The sequence below is a fragment of the Miscanthus floridulus genome, chromosome 12 (assembly GCF_019320115.1).
Source record: "Miscanthus floridulus cultivar M001 chromosome 12, ASM1932011v1, whole genome shotgun sequence".
NCBI lineage: Eukaryota > Viridiplantae > Streptophyta > Magnoliopsida > Poales > Poaceae > Miscanthus > Miscanthus floridulus.
The window spans coordinates 68,993,632-69,014,088 of record NC_089591.1 but is presented as its reverse complement, the minus strand read 5'-3'; the positions used below and the strand labels follow the sequence as shown (position 1 = coordinate 69,014,088).

General features: G+C 43.9%; 1 long non-coding RNA gene and 2 pseudogenes across 4 annotated transcripts; 2 read left to right on the top strand and 1 right to left on the bottom strand.

Moving 5' to 3' along the window:
- Positions 1–1,927: 1,927 nt before the first annotated feature.
- LOC136496065 (uncharacterized) lies at positions 1,928–9,317 on the bottom strand (annotated as a pseudogene).
- Positions 9,318–11,831: 2,514 nt separating this feature from the next.
- LOC136496064 (uncharacterized) lies at positions 11,832–14,414 on the top strand (annotated as a pseudogene).
- Positions 14,415–16,980: 2,566 nt separating this feature from the next.
- On the top strand, positions 16,981–19,289 carry LOC136495232 (uncharacterized). 4 transcript variants are annotated; one of them, XR_010768938.1, is made up of 4 exons: positions 16,981–17,109; positions 17,399–17,561; positions 18,340–18,372; positions 18,978–19,289. It is a non-coding gene; the product is annotated as an uncharacterized lncRNA (long non-coding RNA). The 4 variants fall into 4 exon arrangements; XR_010768939.1 differs by lacking the exon at positions 16,981–17,109 and adding an exon at positions 17,192–17,293; XR_010768935.1 differs by lacking the exon at positions 16,981–17,109 and having other exon boundaries at positions 17,221–17,561.
- The last annotated feature ends 1,168 nt before the right edge of the window (positions 19,290–20,457 follow it).

Genomic DNA, 20,457 nt, shown 5'->3' with positions numbered 1-20,457 from the left:
TGCGCTTGCGCCTGGCCTGGGCCCAGTCAGCGATGACCCCCTCTCCTTGTCACCTGGCCATACACAGCGTCCGGGCGCCTGTGCGGCTGCTTCTGGGTGGGCCCAGCTAGCTAGCGGCCAGACACCGGCGACGGCGAGGAGGTTCATCCGGCGTGGTGGAAGCGGCCATGGCGAGCGAGCAACGCGGTGGAGGCGGCCGCAGCTGTGGAGAACGCCGCGAAACGGAGTGGAGAAACACCGCATCGTCCGTTTTTTAGAAGCCGTGATTTTTTAGAAGTCATCGAAGGGTCTGATTGATTTGGTACAAGGGAGCTGGTTGCTTGGGCCGGTCCGTAGGCTCAGGAAGCAAGCGTCTAGGCGGACAGACTCCCTGACTGCAACATTACCGATATTATTGCATCATCTATCCATCCATATTATAGCGGAAGTTTTCATGAATTTTTAATGTGATTTTTTATCATGCTGATATGAGGGGCCTTGTTTGGATTCGAATATTGATATGTTGCATTAAATACAGTTTTAGAATCCATAGATACGTAAACCATAGTTTAGAAAAAAAAAGTGTGTCTAGGGTGGAATTTCTAAAACAAAAAAACCTACAATTTTCGAATGCTATGGTTTTCACTTTTCAAGTTGCGTCCAAAGACTACCACTTGGAAATTAAGGTATTTTATAAAACCATCATATTTTTATGTAAAACTCTAAAAATAGTGGAGTAAAGTTATCTTTTTTTACTTGCTGAAGTGCCCCTTCTTGTCCCATATGTGACTCGGACTCACGATCTGTCCTCGTACAAGTTATAACAATGACATGTCCTCGTATGAGTTCGAACAACACGTGTCCAACGATGATGTCTGATTTCAAGACACGTCTTGCGATGGTGGTCTGATTCCAAGATGTATTGGATTGATGACGCGGCCGTTAAATAAATCTCCGAGAAACAAATCATCTGGATGACCGCACAAGAAGCTATATGTTCTGTTGCAATGCACAAACAAGTTTGCTAGTATAAGAAAAAGAGAGACCACATAACATGTGGGGTTCACTATCACATCAGCAAAAGCACTCAAGAAACCACTTTAAAATGGTCAAGATAATATTTTGTCTTGTTTTAATAGTTCCTAGTAAATATGCCCGTGCATTGCTACATTTTTTTAAGTTTGATATTTTTTTCTTACCTTTGATTTTTTTAATTATTAGACGGATCCTTTTTTGCTTCTTTTACTTGCAATTTTTTTGTGGATTTTAGCGTTTCTTTTATTTTGTTAATGGAATTTTTTTATATTTTTTTGAAGTTTGTTGACATTGTTTGTTTGTTTGAGATTTTTTTGTATGATGAAGAAATTGGAGTTTTTAGAAAAATCTCTTATGCTTTGTGCGATTTATTGCAAATCTGACACTTTAGTCTTACAAATACAATGACAGATAGAATGTCCAGAGTTTTAGGAATTAAGGCTTGCATGTCGCACTGCAAACATATACGACTATAATCCATAGTTCAAGAACTACATCAGTGTCGGTCTCTAATTTCTGCTGTCAGGACTACAGGAGGAGCATATGCTGAACCGTCAACCAGCCAATAATAACCTCAGTTTTAATTTATATTGAAGGAAAGGATAGCAAATTAGTCATTATTCTTTTAAAACAAAATGAAATGTGCCAAGAGGCCATAACTCGTGGCTGGAGTGTGGTAGTTATGCAATAGTTTTACTCCAAGATGAAAATGAACAACCGATTACTTGTCCAAAAAAAAAAGAACAACCAATCAAAGCTGAAGAGTTTAACACACATGATAATGAATTCGTCTAAGTATTTGTTGACTAAACATAATAATTATTACAAGGAATTCATACTATAAAACTAACTTTAGTTCTTTCTAATACATCTAAGGAATTCTAGGACACCAGCAGGCATGTTGTCTTCACATTCATTCTCCTTGTATGTCAGGAGTTGAAAGTTGTTTTCTGAGTTCATATCCATCCTGTACAATCAATATTGTGAGTAAACGAATCAATATTGTGAGTGTAAGTATAGAGATATATGTGTAAAAAAATAATGGATTGAATTTACGATATTTACCATTAGAAACGGCAAGTTTAGTTCTTCGCCTTTCCATGCTGACATGAAGATTGAAACAATTCAGCCTGTTCGCTTGTTGGTTTCAGTCAGCCCAAACCAGCCAGCCAACAGTGTTTTTCTCTCACAATAAACCAGCACCAGCCAGCCCAAACCAGCCCAGAAACCAACCAGCGAACAGGCCGAATTGTTTCATATATATATATATATATATATATATATATATATATATATATATATATATATATATATATATATATATATATATATATATATATATATATATATATATATAACCCGACAGTTCATATATATATATATCAACAGAAAGGTTACCTTTTGTAAATTGGAATATCATGTAATATTATTTGACGCCATAGAAAAACATTTTCATTCCATCTAGACCCAGGGCATACATTAGACATGGCTTTTGGTAAGTACTCTGCAATCCATAAAAGTTTCTTCACGTATCTTGCATTTGGGTTGTATTGGTAGATGGGATCAAGAGGTGTAGGGTCCAAAATGTAGATAGTTCTGATATCTTTGTCCAATATGAATAGAATGAAACCACCATGGAGTTGTATTGGAATAAGAATCTGAAATAGGCTAGAAATTAGTTATATAACAAAAATAATTGTGCTGATAGGTATATGAGAGTGCTCTTACCAATTTGCTTGATGCAACACTATAGTTAATACCAGGCCAACAACCAACGGAATCTGCTGGTCGTTCCACATCTTATTTTTTACGGAAGTTTGGGTATCGTCCAAAATCCGTAATCATCTAGGATACATATAAAATAAGTGTTTATAAAGGTGATAAAAAGAATCAGTGTATATATATAGTGAATATAAGAACATACCCAAAATTGCAAGTCTAGATAATGCTTTGATATCATTCCTCTCTGATTCTTCACCATTTGGATCTCGTCGAACATATTTTTTCGTACGACCAAATTGAAAGTATCTATGTCCACGGGGATATCATCGTTTAGAATTTCTTGCAGTTTCTTGAGAGTCAAGCTAATGGAATATGGTTTGGAGTTTTGCACCCAGACTTTCCTATCAAACATAATGAAAATAAGACAATGCATGCTGTCAGGACAATTCAATTACAAAAGATGAATTAATAATCTGAAATGGCGCTTACTGCAAGGTTTGTGGACAATTAATGGATTTGATGTAGTCACAAAGGCCACCTACTAACTCACGTATACCCGTCTTAGAAAGAATAGAGATTAGTGAGTAGGGCACAATGCTTTTGATTTCTTTTCAACATCTGGACTTTCCAATTGTTGGGGACCAATATTAAGGTACCTGAAGAGGAGCTAATAACCATCAACATTAATTCATTCGAGCAATCAAGAGCGCGACTACAGCTCTAACCGACCCCCAGGTAAGCAAGCTCCGCCTTGCCCGGCCTCTGAGGACGAGCTCCGCCTTGCCCGTCACCGAGGCCGTGGGCTCCGCCTCGCCCGACCTCTGAGGGCTGGCTCCGCCTCGCCCGGCCTCTAGGGGCGGGCTCCGCTTCGCCCGACCCTTGGGTTTGCGCTCCGCCTCGCCCGGCCTCTGGGGGGGACTCCGCCTCGACCGACCCCGAGGCCGGTGGATCCGTCTCACCCGACGAAAACCCATACCGCCGCCAACCACTCCAGGTCTAAGCGAATAGGCCTGGGTAAAAGCTCTGACACCAGGGAGGTGATCAGCACGCCCGGATTACGTGACGGGCCATACCTGGGGATTTATATCAGGAACAGCGTCGGGCGTACCGGTGCTGTTCTGCCTAACCCACGTACGAGCACTGACAGACGCGTCAGTTCACCACGACGTCCGCCAGGACGGAGTGGAGCGCCACGACCGGGAGACAACGCCTGCGTATGGCGCCAATGACGGACAAGGCCGCGACGCGGAGCTGTCCCTGTTGACGTCTACAGGGTCGGTAGGACCCGTGTGAAGGAAAAGAAGGACCCGGCGATCCTGGAGGACTTCTTCTCCTTCTCATTCTTCTCTTTTTCCTCCACTGTAACCCGTGCTTTTCCTTGGCCTATAAAAGGGAAAGCAGGGCGTCCCATAAGGATCATCGCAACACATCGCATCAATTGGGACTTGAATCCATCAAACCCCGAACCGACCAGAACACACAAGCACATAGCCGGGAAGCGACCGGGCTCTCGGCACCTGTTCGCTTCTCTCAACAGAGTGGGACATGTCCCTCTCTCGACCGTTTATAACCCCTATTATGAGCTTTCAGTGCTAGTAACACGAGCAGCAACGACGTAGAGACATTATGTCCGAACCAGTATAAACCTCGTGTCCTCTTAGCACACCATCCAAGTCAGACACGCAATATTAGAAATTTACTAGTCGGTGATAACTTGAACCGACACCAGTATTATAACATCATTAGGATTTGCCTCATTGTCAAGATTTTCTTGGAAGTTTGTCACCAGTGCCGCTGTGTTTGATTTCCAGCATAACAATATACCGGCTAATTTGTACCTAAAAAGATTAATATTTTCCTGTATGGTACAAATATATATCAGTACATATATAGAAAAATTAAACATGACTTAATTATATGTCTATCATCAAATATAAGAGATATATACCTGTGTAATTGGATGAGATAGTGTATCTCCAGTACAGTATTCCATGAATTTGAGCACAAAGAGGCCGCAAGATGAATTGAATAATTAAAATAAAATTTAGCAGTGAACATAAATAAACCACAAAATGACTTGGAAATATGTGTTTTTTATATACCCGTCTTTCTGAATTGGTTCTTGTAGTTGTTCTCTGAGCTTCCATTTAGTAACATGAAGATCTTTCCAATTATGGTTAATAAAGTTTTGCTGACTTTGAAGAATGTCCAAATGGTATTGTAGTCCCTGTAGCTGTATAAATAATCAGATGAACAGAAATCGTCCTAAACACAATGAACGGATTAATTTAATAAAATTTTTATAGAGGTATTGGAGCTATAGAAAGAAACCATAATAGTGAGGTCAGCACGGTTGAATTCCCAACACAATGAATCGAGTACCTGTATCTCAGACTTCCTTGCGTTCAAAACAGCTATATACCAATGTGTGTCTTTGATATTTATTGGCAGAAAAATCTAAAATAAAGTTAATAGATATTAGTTGTAGACGTATAAAATTAGGAACTAAGAATCTACTAATCATAGTAATTGACAATGGAGAGATAGATGTTACCATTTCATGCTCAAGATAGTTTCTAACAATCTCCGTAATAAAAGTGCCATCTTCATGTACACCAATGTTGCCATCCCTTTTAAACAGTCTAGTAATAAAGGGTTTCTCAAAATATATCTTAGCATCATCCATATTTTGCAGATGTACTTGATCCCTTATACAACATATATAAGCACGGATCACCTACAAATATTTTAAAATACATTAAAATAAATTTTAATAATGAGAAAAAATTGCCTAATCATTAGGTGTACTTACATCATCGTCTAACCATTTGCTTTGGTCTATGAGGCATAATAATTGATGTTGTTTCACAGATATTTCATCAATATTCACCGGTAAATCGTCTTCTGAAGATGTTTCTATTATTATTTGAGCACAGAAGTCCATATTGGTCAATGTATAATCTGCATATAATTCAATATGGATTAGCTTTATATCCTCGGTACTATAATCAAAAGACTACAGATATAAATGAAAAAAAAACCTTGTGGGAGATAGTCATACGTATTGTTGACACTAGATATGATAAACAGATAAATCCATAAGCGCACGGATGTCAATATAGCTTTCATCCGGGAGTATTCCAAGGTATCGAATTTTCATGGGGAACGCGAAGTGGACTAGTGTAAGAACTAAGTTGTCCAAGGGTAAAAATAATGATAGGTGATAACAGGTAGAGATGATCTCTGTGGATTCTGATATACTAAGGCAAGACTAAGGAACGTTATATCAAGGTAGTTTACTTTGGGGCTTACCTGCCCTAACCTCACCCAAAGAGTTGATTAGGCACAAAGAACAACGAGCCCTACGATTTAATAACTAGAACTAACGTCGTGGAATACAGATGATGGACAGGGTTGTCACCACCTGCCACCAACCACAATCTATCCGAGGATCTAGCCGTAAACACAGGCAAGCTATAGCCTAAGCACCACGCTTAATCCATAGACTCACTACTCCAATCTAGGCATCGATGAAATAAGATCGGAGCACTCTAACCAAGCGGTGAAACTTGTAAACAACAGTAATATAAACAACACTTAAGTAATGCAAAAGAACAGAGTTACCACACAGAAGATGCCGGACTTCACTCGAAGGAGAGCTTCATCCGCCGAGGCACAAGTGGAGAGGATGCCGACAACCCTGGCTCCTCCCCAAACTTCTCCTCACTCTCTCCTTATCTTCTACTTCTAAGTGGAGTAGCTACATAGCTTCGCCTTGCGACTATTCTACTAGATATGAATGAGATTGGATGATTACAAATGGAGCTCTACACCACTATTTATAGCCTCCCAAGGTCGGTTCTTGGGGGGGTTACTTGTAGAGAGCTGAGGAGGTCGGTTGGTAGATCGGTGGCGTCGACCGATCTACTTGGGCGTCGGCCGATGCTTGGATGCACCAACTTGGTGCATCTACGGCTGATGGAGCTCCCTAGAGTCGGTTGGAGTGGTCCTAAGTCGGTTTGGGAGGTCCCACACGTCGGCCGACGTGGGTTACGGTCGCCCGACGCCCCGGCCCTAGCACGTCTGCCATCAATCTTGAGTCGGTTCGGTGCTCCACGGTCCACATTTGCTTGGGTACAAAGTTTGGTCAGGTTTGGAGTTCGTTTCCTTCGGTTTGTGGACCCAAGGATCCATGGGAGAGGCCACATGGACACCGTCTCCACCCTTGAAGTGAACCGTCATTGAGTCAATGCTTGAGATGCTTCCGAAGTGTGTTTCGTGCTGGTGGAGAGGATCGATGACGTGGATGAAACCGGTTTGGGTCGCCTAGCCTTGAGGAGGCATCACCCGGCCTTCCATTTGGTCCATTGGGTTGAGTGAGGCTTCCCTTGGGTTCTCCATTGAGTGTAGAGGCTTTAGGAAAAGTTTGGTGGCCTTTGGACACTTGTCCCCGTCGCCCGACGCCCAGAGGGGTCGCCCGACGTCCACCTCTGCCCAAACTCTGCCTGGCTCGTCCTGCAATCTTCCGGAAGACATAACTTTGTCATCCGGACTCCGAATTAGGTGAACCAAAACTCAATTTCATGTATCTCGATGAGCTCTTCGACATGGTGCAGTCAAAATGGGCATTTGATGAATTGTTTTTGCATGCATATTGCCACCTTTGTTCCTACACTCACATAGTCATCACAACTTGTGGAAATGGTTAGAAATAAGCCTTGTGACTATGGTTTATGCCATTTATATCACCAATTTAGGCATAGTTCATGGTCTTAAATGAGGTGTTCGTGACCATCAACACGTATCACCAACATTGTTCTGTTTATGTTCTTTTGGTTGTTGTTCAATGGAAGATTTTCAACTCTCATCTGCTTATCTATCAATTCAAAATCTGAAGACAATGTCTCTATGGTTGGCGATGCAGCTGAAGGCATTGGATCAACAATAATATTTTCATCTGAGAGTTTTCCTTCACTCATCTGCTTATCTATCAATTCAGAAGCCAAAGAGAATGTCTCTCTGGTTGGCGATGCAATTGTCTTTTCTTCATCTGGAAGTTTTTCTTCACTCATCTCCTTATATATCAATTCAGGAACCGAAGAGAATGTCTCTCTGGTTGGCGATGCAGTGGAATTCATTGGATCAACATTTTTCAATTTATCCAATTCCAACAGATAAAATTCAGAACATTTTGCTTTCTTTAAGGGTCGAACATCAAAATTGTCAGCAGTGCTTGATCCAACGTTATGATCCATTTTTTCTGTAAAAAAACAGCAAAAAAATTTAATCAGCCAACATAACTCAATTGCACTACCATAGATCCACGCAACATAACTCAAATAGTAAAATGACAGCTCTATCACAAAATACAAAAGTGGGATGGCATATATTCAACAACTGAAAAAATTAAAAATTCTCTTTAAAAGTGTCAGGACAAGCATCAGCTACTTAGCATATTTCTAGTGCATAAGAATGATGGCTATTCTTAAAAAGGGTCAAGACAAGCATCATCTACAGAGGATATTTCTAGGTGCATAACAAAGATGGCTTTTATGTGCATTCTTAAAAAAATGCTACTCAACGTGCTGTACGCAAACATGTTTGTATCCTATTCTTTAATGAGAAGCAGCAAGCATAGACAGTGGCGGATCTAGGATTTCAAACATGGGGGGTACGGACCTAAGCGATGCTTCACGATGCAATTCGCTAATGATATAATGATGACAACCTAATGACGATAAATAGTTAGGTATATGAATTTAATGATACAATTCATCAACATTCATACAAAGATGGTCATTGTCAAGGTCTTGATAAGCATATTAGTTTTTTGGTGATTCAGCATGGAAAAATAAATGTTTTGTGCTTTATTGAGTAGCCCACAAATAAAGCTAAATCACTATTCCTCGTAATGCCCTGACCGTTCTAAGAAACTAAAATTAATTAAACAAGATCGAGATTCAAACTTCACAAAAATAACTATAATATAATGATGATTTGGAAGGGAAAAAGAGTCAACTTTACATATTTATCTTTCATAACTCGTTTTATGATTTTTACCTCGTACTTGTGCTATGTGTGCATTGGTTCATTTTGGGCTTCCAGGCTTTAGAAGAAAGAGTGCTAGTATGCTACGTACGGGTTGTTTTCCTCTTGGATGAGCATTATTTGAGCTTAAGATATTGTCGTTTGATAAAGTGTTTAGATATATAATATTTTATAGATATACATACATAATTTTTTTACAAAAATTTTGGGGGTACAGCTGTACCCCCATGCACCTACACTACATCCGCCCCTGAGCATAGAGCTCCCTTCAGCAGGGGTAAGAAATCTGCAATACTCTCAACATCATCAAACAGGCAAGAAGAGTCTCTGAAAATAGATGCCCTGTATTTTTGAATCATATGGATCGCAGCAATCGATGGTTGTGGGGGTACACAGTTACATACCTGGCCGATGAGTGCGCACTGGACGTCGATGGCGAGCGGCACGATGAGGAAGATCACGACGATTTTGTCGCCGAGTTGGCGGCTTCTTGCCGTTTGACCTCCAAGGCAGCACGCAACTATGTTGGCCAATACGACTCGACTCTGCCGGAGGAGATTGTCTTCGAGGCGTTCTGTGAAATCAACGAAGACAAGGACCTTTAATATATATAGATAAGATACAGAAAGGAAAAAGAAGATTTTTGGGTCCAAAAATACCAGGATATTTACCGATCCGAGGTGTTTTCATTTTCGATTCCGATTTCGATTCAAACTTGCCATGGAAAACGGGGAGGGGGCTGATTGCTTGGGCCGGTCCGCAGGCCCAGGAAGCAAGCGTCTGGACGGACAGACACCCTGACTGCAACATTACCGATATTATTGCATCATCTATCCATCCATATTATAGCGGAAGTTTTCATGAATTTTCATGTGATTTTTTATCATGCTGATATGAGGGGCCTTGTTTGGATTCGAATATTGATATGTTGCATTAAATACTGTTTTAGAATCCATAGATACGTAAACCATAGTTTAGAAAAAAAAAGTGTGTCTAGGGTGGAGTTTCTAAAACAAAAAACCTACAAATTTAGCATGCTATGGTTTTCACTTTTCAAGTTGCGTCCAAATACTACCACTTGGAAATCAAGGTATTTTATAAAACCATCATATTTTTATGTAAAACCCTAAAAATAGTGGAGTAAAGTTATCTTTTTTTACTTGCTGAAGTGCCCCTTCTTGTCCCGTATGTGACCCGGACTCATGATCTGTCCTCGTACCAGTTATAACAATGATCCGTCCTCATATGAGTTCGAACAACACGTGTCCAACGATAATGTCTGATTTCAAGACATGTCTTGCGATGGTGGTCTGATTCCAAGATGTATTGGATAGATGATGCGGCCGTTAAATAAATCTCCAAGAAACAAATCATCTAGATGACCGCGCAAGAAGCTATATGTTCGGTTGCAATGCAAGGACACGTTTGCTAGTATAAGAAAAAGAGAGACCACATAACATGTGGGGTCCACTATCACATCAGCAAAAGTACTCAAGAAACCACTTTAAAATGGTCAAGATAATATTTTGTCTCGTTTTAATAGTTATTAAAGTGTGTATGTTGTTTGATATTGGAGTTTTAAAGTTTCCTTTCCCTTCCCCTCCCGAACATCCTTGCTTGATCCCCTTTCCACCTTGCACGTCCTCCTAATTGATCTACATTGTTGCACCGTCGCCGCTCCTCTTCGGGCTCCGGCGCTGCTCTACCACCTCCACCCCTCCCTCTCTCTTTCTCCCTTCCTCTCTCCCTCGAGCTGCCATGCGTCGGCGAGCCTGACCTCTCGCGTCCAGGCTTTCCAGCTTGTCCGTGAGGAGGCTTCCGACAATGCTCTGCACTAATCACTTGACCACTCGAGAGAGCGTCGGCATCACAAGCGTCGAGGGAGGCGGTCATGGATCTAGCCATGGTGCGTGACAATAAAGGAGCACGTTGACGAGTGACGGGTCACGCTCTGGGGCACGTGACCACGAACTGTTCTTCTTCCTCAGCCATCTCTGCTCCCACCTCGCATCTTCCTTGGCCCTGCACACCCTACCCCCACCTTCCTCGCCCGCCAACTTGGTCAGCGGTGCTCCCGTGGATTTAAGTCATCGGCCGCCCTGCCCACCGCCCACCCCCGTCACACCACCTCTCCCTCCACTAATCCCAATCAGAGGACCACGCACAACCTTTGCCCCCGCCGCGAGCTCTTCAAAACCGATTGTCTCCCACTGCCCGCTCGGCGTCGCTCCCGCTGCCTCGCTCGCTGCCCTCAACCCGCCACCACCGTCGGGTCGGTCGCTGCCACCAGCCCCCCTCCCCCTTCTATGGCTGCCGGCCATGGAACCCCCTAAAATCTGGAACCCTAACACCGGCGAGCTCGTCTTCGGCAACGATGGAGGAGGAGGAAGGAAGGCAATTGGCTCATGGGCTGCGGGGCGCGCCGGCCTCATGGGTCGTAGGGGAGCACGCTCCGCCCAATCCTTCGCTTGATAGATTTTGCGGACGAGAAACTGCCAAGGCGCTAGATATTTGGTCACCACGTCCAAAGTGAGTTTTTTTTAGGTCTTTTTCTTGAGGTCAGACGTCCAACTTGAGTTGTGGAGCAATGGAGCAACAACAAATAGCCCTGCACTAAACATCATGGACAGTGGGAGATAACATGTGCTCCCATACATAGTTGTGGGAATGATTTTTGGATACGCGTGGTAGATAACTAGCTTAGATATATTCTCCTATATTTTTGCAACAGATGTGGGCCTTTTATTTAGTTTCGTTTGACCGTAACCGTAACTAACTGGACTGTATTACTTCGATATCTCGGATCTCCAGGGGGAAGAAAACGTATCATCATGTACAGATGTACTGCTATAATGTATTTGCATATACCAAACACAATATATAGCACACAAATAAAGAAGGCGCCTACCGCCTATACGATTTATTGGAGCCACGATCGAATCCACAACAGGGATCGATGGAGCAAAACGAGATCGTTGAGGATGGAGAGAAGGCGGCGTTGGGCGTTCGTCCAGACCCGAGGAAGAGGGAGAAGTTGTCAGCCACCGATGGCTCGTCGTCAGACGCGTGCCTGTACGTGCGACGGCGCCATCGAGGAGAACATCCTCGCCCGCCTACCGGCGCGCACCGCGATCGCATGCATGACGCTCTCGAAGCTCCACCGCCGCCTGATCCGCAGCCCGGAGTTCCGGATCCTCCACGGCCGCCTCAGCGCGCCGCTGCCCCACCCGCACATCGCCTACCTCACAACGGCGCCGGTACGGCAAAGAGGCTATCGGGGCCGCGTCAACGGATTCCACGGCTTCCACGTCGCCGGCGCCGGGCTCGGCAGCAACGCCCCGATCCGCGCCCTGGCCGGAGGGAGGTACCTCAAGAAGAAGTACATCAACACCTGAAACGGCGTCGTGCTCCTCGCCAGCGAGATCACAAAGAATAGCCCCACCACCATGTGCGTGCTCTGGAACCCGGCCGTCGCCGACGACGACAAGGAAGTGGCTGTCCCTTGTCCGTTGAAGGGGGTCTTACAGAATACTGGGCTTGGGTTACGGCCGGCGAAGTAAAACCTACAAGCTGCTCCTGTCTGGCCGGTGCAGGCTGGACTGCGAGACACCCGAGAAAATGTACTCCAACGAATTGCATGCTGGTCTACACGCTCGGCACCGGCGGCGCCGAGGAGCAGCCCCGATCAGTCATGGCGTTACCAGAAGGAACCATTTGCGGAGGAATCATCCAGGAGTCGCTTTACATGGATGGCACGATTTACCTTCTCCATGACTTCCGGTCATCACTGATCCTCGCTTTCGACGTCGACGACGAGACGGTGACCACGATAGACATGCCAGGCGAGCGCGACCCAAACTCGCACAGCAGGCACGCGAGGTCCAAGCTCATGGTGATGTCTGGCCGTCCCTTCCTGACGACGAACCACGGCCACCACAGAGTCGCCCTGTGGCTGCTCACCGCGGACCACCGGTGGGAGCAGGTGTGCGTCATCGGCAACGAGGGCGACGTTGTCAACGAAGACGATGTCGACCCCAGCGCCGATCGGTGCATGATGTCCGGCATCTGGGACTGCGGTGGCGTGCTGGCCATGTACCTGGATATTCGGCCCGGCGAATACGATCAGCTTTGCCTGTACCACATCGCGTCCGAGAAGATGTTCAAGGCAAACCTGCCGCGCGATCTGACGCCGGAGGAGACGGACTTTGCATTGTGTTGGGGCTACTGTTGAACATTTGGTCAATTTACGACTTGTATTAATCCATAAAAACGACTTAAACAATAGTAACAGTACCACTAACCATACTGTAACACCATCACTACTGCAGATAATATTTGACAGTGCAGCAACCAAGTACGCTAAAAACGCTAACAGAATAGCATATGAACAATAGCGCACAGTGGGATTAGATTTATACCCTAGGGTGGGACTGCCGGTACCCGCGGACAGTGAGCCACCATCTTCTCCGTCGTTGGTGCGGCCACCAGTCCTCCTCGTGTCCACCATGTTGCAGAGGAGGTCGCGCCGGGAGACTCCTGCAGGTGCGGTGTCGGAGCAGTAGAACGGGAATCTCCTGCAGGTGCGGTGTCGGAGCAGTAGAACGAGACTCTCCCGTCAGGAAGCAGAAGCCCCCGAACAGGAAACTGCAGACGGGGCAACAGTCGCACCGGGAAGCCGGCGCTCCCCAAAAACTTGATTCCCCGCCTACCCGTGCAGGTACGCTTGACGGGGGAAGTTCCGGAGGCCTGCTACCGAAGCTCCCTGTGTGCGCAGGGAACTCCGGTCGGAGATGCAGACGAACAGCTCAGCGCTCAGATGTTGCGGAGAGGAGGAAGAGGAAGAGTCGGGTCTCGCACAGCCGGAACAGGGGCGCCCCCCCCCCCCCTCATTATAGCCGCGCCATTCCCCATCTGTCCGTTAGGTCCTGTCGGGGGAATGGACCTGGACAGGGTGGTTGGGCGTTGGGAGTTGGCTGCGGCGGCTAGGGTTTCGGTTGGACCAAGCGGAGTTGGCTGCGGCGGCTAGGGTTTCGGTTGGACCAAGCGACAAAACCAAGCCAGGCCCACGCCCACGGCCCGTCGCGTCGCGGGCGGCGCGGCTCGGCGGCGGCGGCGCGCGTGTGGCCTCCCGGTTCTCCCTCTCAACTTGTCTATGTGAGAGTCCTAAGACTCACTATTTAAGTTGATAACCTTTTTAGTGAATTTCCCATATGGTACTAATCATTTTTCCACTTAACAATAATTGTGAGCCTTTGAAGTTTATTTGATTAATTAGAATAAATAATGGGCCTGTCCCAAATTAATCTAACAGCTACAAGCCGACGCTCGTGTCACTGGGGGACGTCGTCGGTGAGCTCAGCCAGGACCAGAACGAGGAGGAACGCCGACGCCGGACGGCCAACATAATGGAGGCCCTCAAGCCAGGCATTGAGAAAGACAAATGGAAAGGACACGAGGAAACGCTGGACACCGTCTGCTTCATGGACTTCTTGGTTCGCATCATGCGGAAACTGCCCGACAACTTGCAAGACGTTCTGGAAATGCCAATGCTGAATCCAGGTGATCCAGGTTTCTTTTTCGAGAATGCATCTTTTACAAGAATTCAGCAAATTTATTGGACAGATTATTAGTTGTTGGTGATTCAGCCACTGCTAGCCTAGTTGAATCTGCATTTTAGAGGGAGTATCCACACAGAGGCCAATAAGAGATCTTTTATCCAGTCTATCATCACTACTGGAAATAGAGACTTTGCCGAGTGCAAAATTTTTTGTCGAGTGTCAAAAATCGGGCACTCGGCAAAGACCTTCTTTGTCGAGTGCTGCACTCGGCAAAGAATTGCACTCGGCAAAGAGTTCTTTGCCGAGTGCCGGGCACTCAGCAAACAAGGGCACTCGGCAAAGGACTTCTTTGCCGAGTGCCAGACTCTCGGCAAAATCTCTACACTCGGCATAGGCTGCCCGCGAAACGGTGTTCGGTCACGGCCTTCTTTGCCGAGTGCCTGCTGTTAGGCACTCGGCAAAGATTTGATTTTTTTTTAAAAAAAATTCTTTGCTGAGTGCCCCAGATCTGGCACTCGGCAAAGATATAATTTTTTTTATAATTTCTTTGCCGAGTGCTCCTGTGGATGCACTCGGCAAAGAGGAAATTTTTTTGAAAAAAATTAAAACCCTCTTTGCCGAGTGCCTTATGCCTGGCACTCGGCAAAGACACCCTTTGCCGAGTGCCATGTCCCGGCACTCGGCAAAGTTTTTTTTTGTTTTTTTGTTTTTGGCCTCCAATTTTTTTGTGCAGCCCTTTTAAAGCACCAGGAACTCCTAGTTATAATTTGGGGATTTTTTTTTTGCTTTTTGATATATTTAGTTACTTTTTTTTGTTTACTTGAATTTTTCCAGAAAATAGAAATTTGAACTGCACGTAGTACGAATAATGGAATTTAATGATTCAAAAAATAATAGTCATGTTACTAAGTGTAGTGTGAGGCCGTATCCAGGAACGGACCCGAAATTTCGGACATCTTGTTCACGAAACATGACCGCGAACTTGCGTGCGAAGTGTTTTTAAATTCTATAAAAAACAAACGAAGTCCGAAAATCATGAAACTTGTTGAGATGTCGTGATATCGTATGTGGAGGCTACGATAAAAATTTTAGAAGATTTCGTGCACGTTATCACGTACGATGCTTACAAACCAGGACATCTCCATATGTGGAGCGGTCATGTTTCGTGAACAAGATGTCCGAAACTTAGAGGCCAAAAACAAAAAAAATAAAAAACTTTGCCGAGTGCCGGGCTCTTTGCCGAGTTCAAAAATAAGACACTCAGCAAAGAAGATTTTTTATTTTTTTAAAAAATTTCCTCTTTGTCGAGTGCCTTCACGTAGGCACTCGGTAAAGGAATTAAAAAAATAAAAAATTTACCGACGGTCGGATCGGAGCACTCGACAAAGTTACCTCCTTTGCCAAGTGCCTCCCTGATCCGGCGCTCGGCAAAGGGCGCGGGTGGGGGCACTTAGCCGATTTCGGCCGGCCGGGCAGTCCAAGCCTCAGACAGCCAGCCAGCCATCCGTGCCCACGCCGGCCCGCCCCCGCCCCCGCCCCCACGCTGCGCGCCGCCCTCCCCTCCCCGTGCGCCATGCCCGCGGCCGCCCCCGCGCCCGCCAGCCACCGGGCCACGCCAGCCATCGGATCGCATCTCGCCGGAGCCCGCTCGAGGACCTCCGCGTAGCCCATCGCCGCATCGACCTCCTCAAGGTACACGAGTCACAAGGACTCTCTCTGCTCTCCTCCCGTTCGCTATTGATTCGTCATCCATTTCCTCTCCTTCCCAGGCCGAAGCCGTTATGAACGCCGGCGGCCTCCGCCGCTGCGTCGAGAGCGTCGAGGAAAAGGAGGCCGTGGCCGCCGCATGCGCCGACCTCTCCGACAAGAGCAGCAAGGAGTGTCGGCTTACGAGCGGGACCTCGAGCGCGCCATGGAGTCCTGCGACGACCTCGCCAGGCTGAACGACGATGACCTCTGCGCACGCCTAAACCAAAACGTACATGTCAGTTACCTCCTCTATTTTTTTTCGATCTAATCATGCTGCTAGCCTATACTGCTTGCGTGCCTCGATCTGATTTGATCTGATCTGTTTCTACTGCTATGCACTAACGAGTGCGTCTAATCGCAATTCACAAACAGCTAATGATGTCGAACCACTATAAGTCGTTGGGATGCATACAAGCTCTGTCATTTGTTTTTATTATTCAGGCCAAAAGCATGTTTTAGAATTTTATTTAGGGATTAACCCCGGCTTAATCAGCCAAGATATATGTTTTTGATGATGTTCATCATATATAGATCTAAAAAAGGCAAGAAAGTATCTGGTTAATACATGTAGCTATCCAAATCACTTGCAGGGTAAATTAACAAATCAGTTCCAATTATAGATATCAGCACGTATCAGTACAAAGTTCAGGAACTGTTTTCTTATGTACTGTTATTAATCTACTATTGTGGTGCCACCATGAACCAAATTAGAAGCACATATTGGTAAAGAGTTAAGTGAGCATAAGCATGCTAGAATATATATTCAGCAATCTACACAAATTGAACAAGATATATGTTCATGTTCTATCTATCAGCCACAATATATCTGCAACCCCTTACTTCATCCGAAACATTACAAAAAAAGGAAGAGCTCTGCAATATTCATCTCAGTGAACAGTTGCTGTGTTTCTGTACTCTCCCTGCTACCATTACCGGTTTGTAACTAATTAGCACTGTATTTCTATGGATCTTCAGTTTCAGGTGATTCTCCTTAATCATTTGTCCTCCTAAAATCCAGGTGATTCTCCTACTATTGCCGCCACAATAATTTTAAAGAATTGTGCTTAAAAGACTAAGCTATGGCTTGTATTTTTCTGCATCAAGATGCCATCGCATATATTAAAATCCAGAGAATAATAATAAGGTTTGAGAAGCCTCTTTCAGATTATCAGAAAGCAAATGTACAGAGTAGATTTATTATGGTGAGATTGCTAATGGATTAAATATTGTACATGTTCACTACAGCAATGTCGTAATAAGTTCTTATCTTAATTACAGCTTTTGTTCATGTACTGATGTTTCTGCAGGTGTTCAGAGTTGCAAACTAAATATTAAAAATGACTGGATACATGGTTCAGGTAAATCCGCTAGCATTTCATCCATATTTTTTCTGGGTTATTTATAGATTTGGTGATGCAGTGGGCTTCAGTATGCTTTGTGATAGAGCTGGCAGCAATGACCATATATCAGGTATTATTCTTAATGTGTGCAGATCCAATGTTTGTTTGGGAAATAGCTTACATTTGTAGTAAAAACCACAAAGATAGCATTGTTACCTGACCATGGTAAATCGTTTGTCTATTTCTACAATGTTGGTTGTGGTATACCGACCAATTGTTGGTCGTTAATATTATGTTTTAGCGACCATTGTTCGACGCTATAGATTGGCTGTGGTACGGTGTTCTTACACGCTTCAATGTACTAGTTGTTTAACTTTAACATTTCCGTTAGCAACAATGGAAACGAGTCAAGGCAGGCAAGACTCCTACCACACTCATAGATTTGCTATTTATCAACGCCCTCGTGTCTTGGTGGCGATGCTTGCCTCGTGAGTTCATCAAGTCATTCATCACACAGCAACAGATCTTCATCGGGAATGCTGTCGGAAACTCATCGCCTTCACCTGGAACACCCAGGATACTCACAAGATCAGCATGTTATCATAAGCGAAACATGTATTTAAGTCTTACTGCTTATTGAAACTTTACGCAATTTAGAAAACTTTACTAAAGCAGTATTATTGTTTGTACCAAAATTGAAATGTCATGTTTGTTCCAATGGTGCATACGTCTCTTATGCTAGTAAAAAAGCACTTCCTAACCATATGTGCAATATGGCCTGCTGCTCATTCTCTTATTTAGCATACCTGTCTAAATAACTCTGCATGTAGGGAATGCTTTTTATTTTTTTTATTTCTGTTCTATTTGATTTAGAAGCTTAGTGCTTTGCTCTTTTCTTTTCTTTTCAGCAACAACAATCAGCAATAGCTATGCTATAATTTGTAAGTTCTCTTGTCCAGGTATTACTAGTTCCAGCAATTATCAGACTAAATGTTATTTCTCAAATGATATTGGGTCAACTTGCCTTGTCTTTCTATGGATTCAGATTTGAAAATTTTTTTTCTGTATTTTGGTATGATCATGACAATTATCTTAAATAATATTTTCAATGGGTGTAGACTTTGGTTGAGTACCAAATAATCAATTTCATCACAATTTGTAAATGAGGAAATGTTGCTAGCTACATCCTGAATATTATAAAGAATAGATTTCATGATCTGAGTACATTTTATAAAATCCTTCAAAGTTTGCAAAGACAACAAATCTTGACTGATATCTCCTCAAACTGTGACCTAAACAAGCATTATCCTTGCCTCTGAATTGCATTGAAAGTAGACGTTATTGATAGGACCGTAAACTATAAAGTCAGTAGTAAGAACTGACTGCTTGCATTTGGTAAATTTAAACTTATTTTATTGCCATATAACAATCTGATTCGAATATGTCTGATTCACTTGCAAGGTTGTTAGCAATGTCAAATGGCCTGTTCAGAAACTTATTTTATTTCATTTGCTTGGATTTGGGTTTTGGAACTCGGTGAGGACAGGTGCAAGTCCATCAGTTCTTGTGCTTCTCAGGTTGTGTTGGTCCATCAGTTCTTGTGCTTCTCACTTCTCAGGTTGTGTCGGTAGTTAGCTTGTCTCTGTAATTGCAAAATTACCTCAGTTTCAGTACATGCTTTTCAGTGAAGACAGAACGAAATAGTTGAAATGGCTTTGCATGTACTTGCAGTTTGGTTTCAAGAGCTAGCAGTTTATAGTTTTGGAGCTTAGTGGATTTTCAAATGCTAATTAGAGCATTTGTTAGCCTAGGTATTGTTAGATCTATTTAAGCTCATTACTTGGTACTTATTTTCTTTTAGTTCATTATTGGCTACTTATTTTCTTTTGTGCTGTTTGGTTCATTTGCAGGTTAAAGCAAGGAGTAAAGCGAGCAACATGGGAGCTTCAGATTTTTTTTAAAAAAAAATTCAAACTTTGCCGAGTGCCGACCAGAGGGCACTCGGCAAAGAATTTTTTTAAAAAAAAAATTCAAACTTTGCCGAGTGCCGGCCAGATGGCACTCGGCAAAGAATTTTTTTTTAAAAAAAAAATTCAAACTTTGCCGAGTGCCGGCCAGAGGGCACTCGGCAAAGAATATTTTTTTAAAAAAAATTCAAACTTTGCCGAGTGCCGGCCAGAGGGCACTCGGCAAAGAATTTAAAAAAAATCAAACTTTGCCGAGCGCCGGCCAGTTGGCACTCGGCAAAGAATTTTTTTTAAAAAAAATAAAAAATCTTTGCCGAGTGCTTGCAGGGTTGGCACTCGGCAAAGCCACCGTCAACGGATTCGGCGCCGTGACGGTCGCTTTTCTTTGCCGAGTGCCACCGGGACTCTCGGCAAAGCCTTTGCCGAGTGCCCGATAAAAGACACTCGGCGAAGAGGTCTTTGCCGATTAATTTTTTGCCGTGTGTTCTTTGCCGAGTGCTGCACTCGGCAAAGGCTTTGCCGAGTGCAATTAGGCCTTTGCCGAGTGCCTCAGGCACTCGGCAAAGAACCTGAATCCAGTTGTGCATGGGAATAATAGTTTATATTAATAATTTGTTAATTTCTATATATCTGAATGTTCATATTTGTGGTTCCATGAAAAATCATGTGTTCTTGCCTGTTTTTAGACCATAATAATAGAAATTTCAGTTTCTATTCATATTCGTGGTGCAAATTTTCTTTTGAGAATTTCTTGACCATTGAGACCGCTAAACGCATTTATCAGCCCTATTGAAATGCATACGGACAGGGATCTTTGTCCAACTCTTAAAAACTGCTGCGCTACTTCAACAGTACTTTTCAGCGAACAAACAATGTTTTTCTCTCACAACATTTCCGCATAAACATCAGCATAAGCCAAATTTCAGCGAAATGAACAGGGCTAAGAGTTTCCGGTTCCTAATTCCATTGGAACCTCAAGTTTACCAATCCTATATCTTTATTATGTTTTGCTGTGATGAGTACTTTGTATCAAGAAGTTCTTCCACATAAACTCTCGCC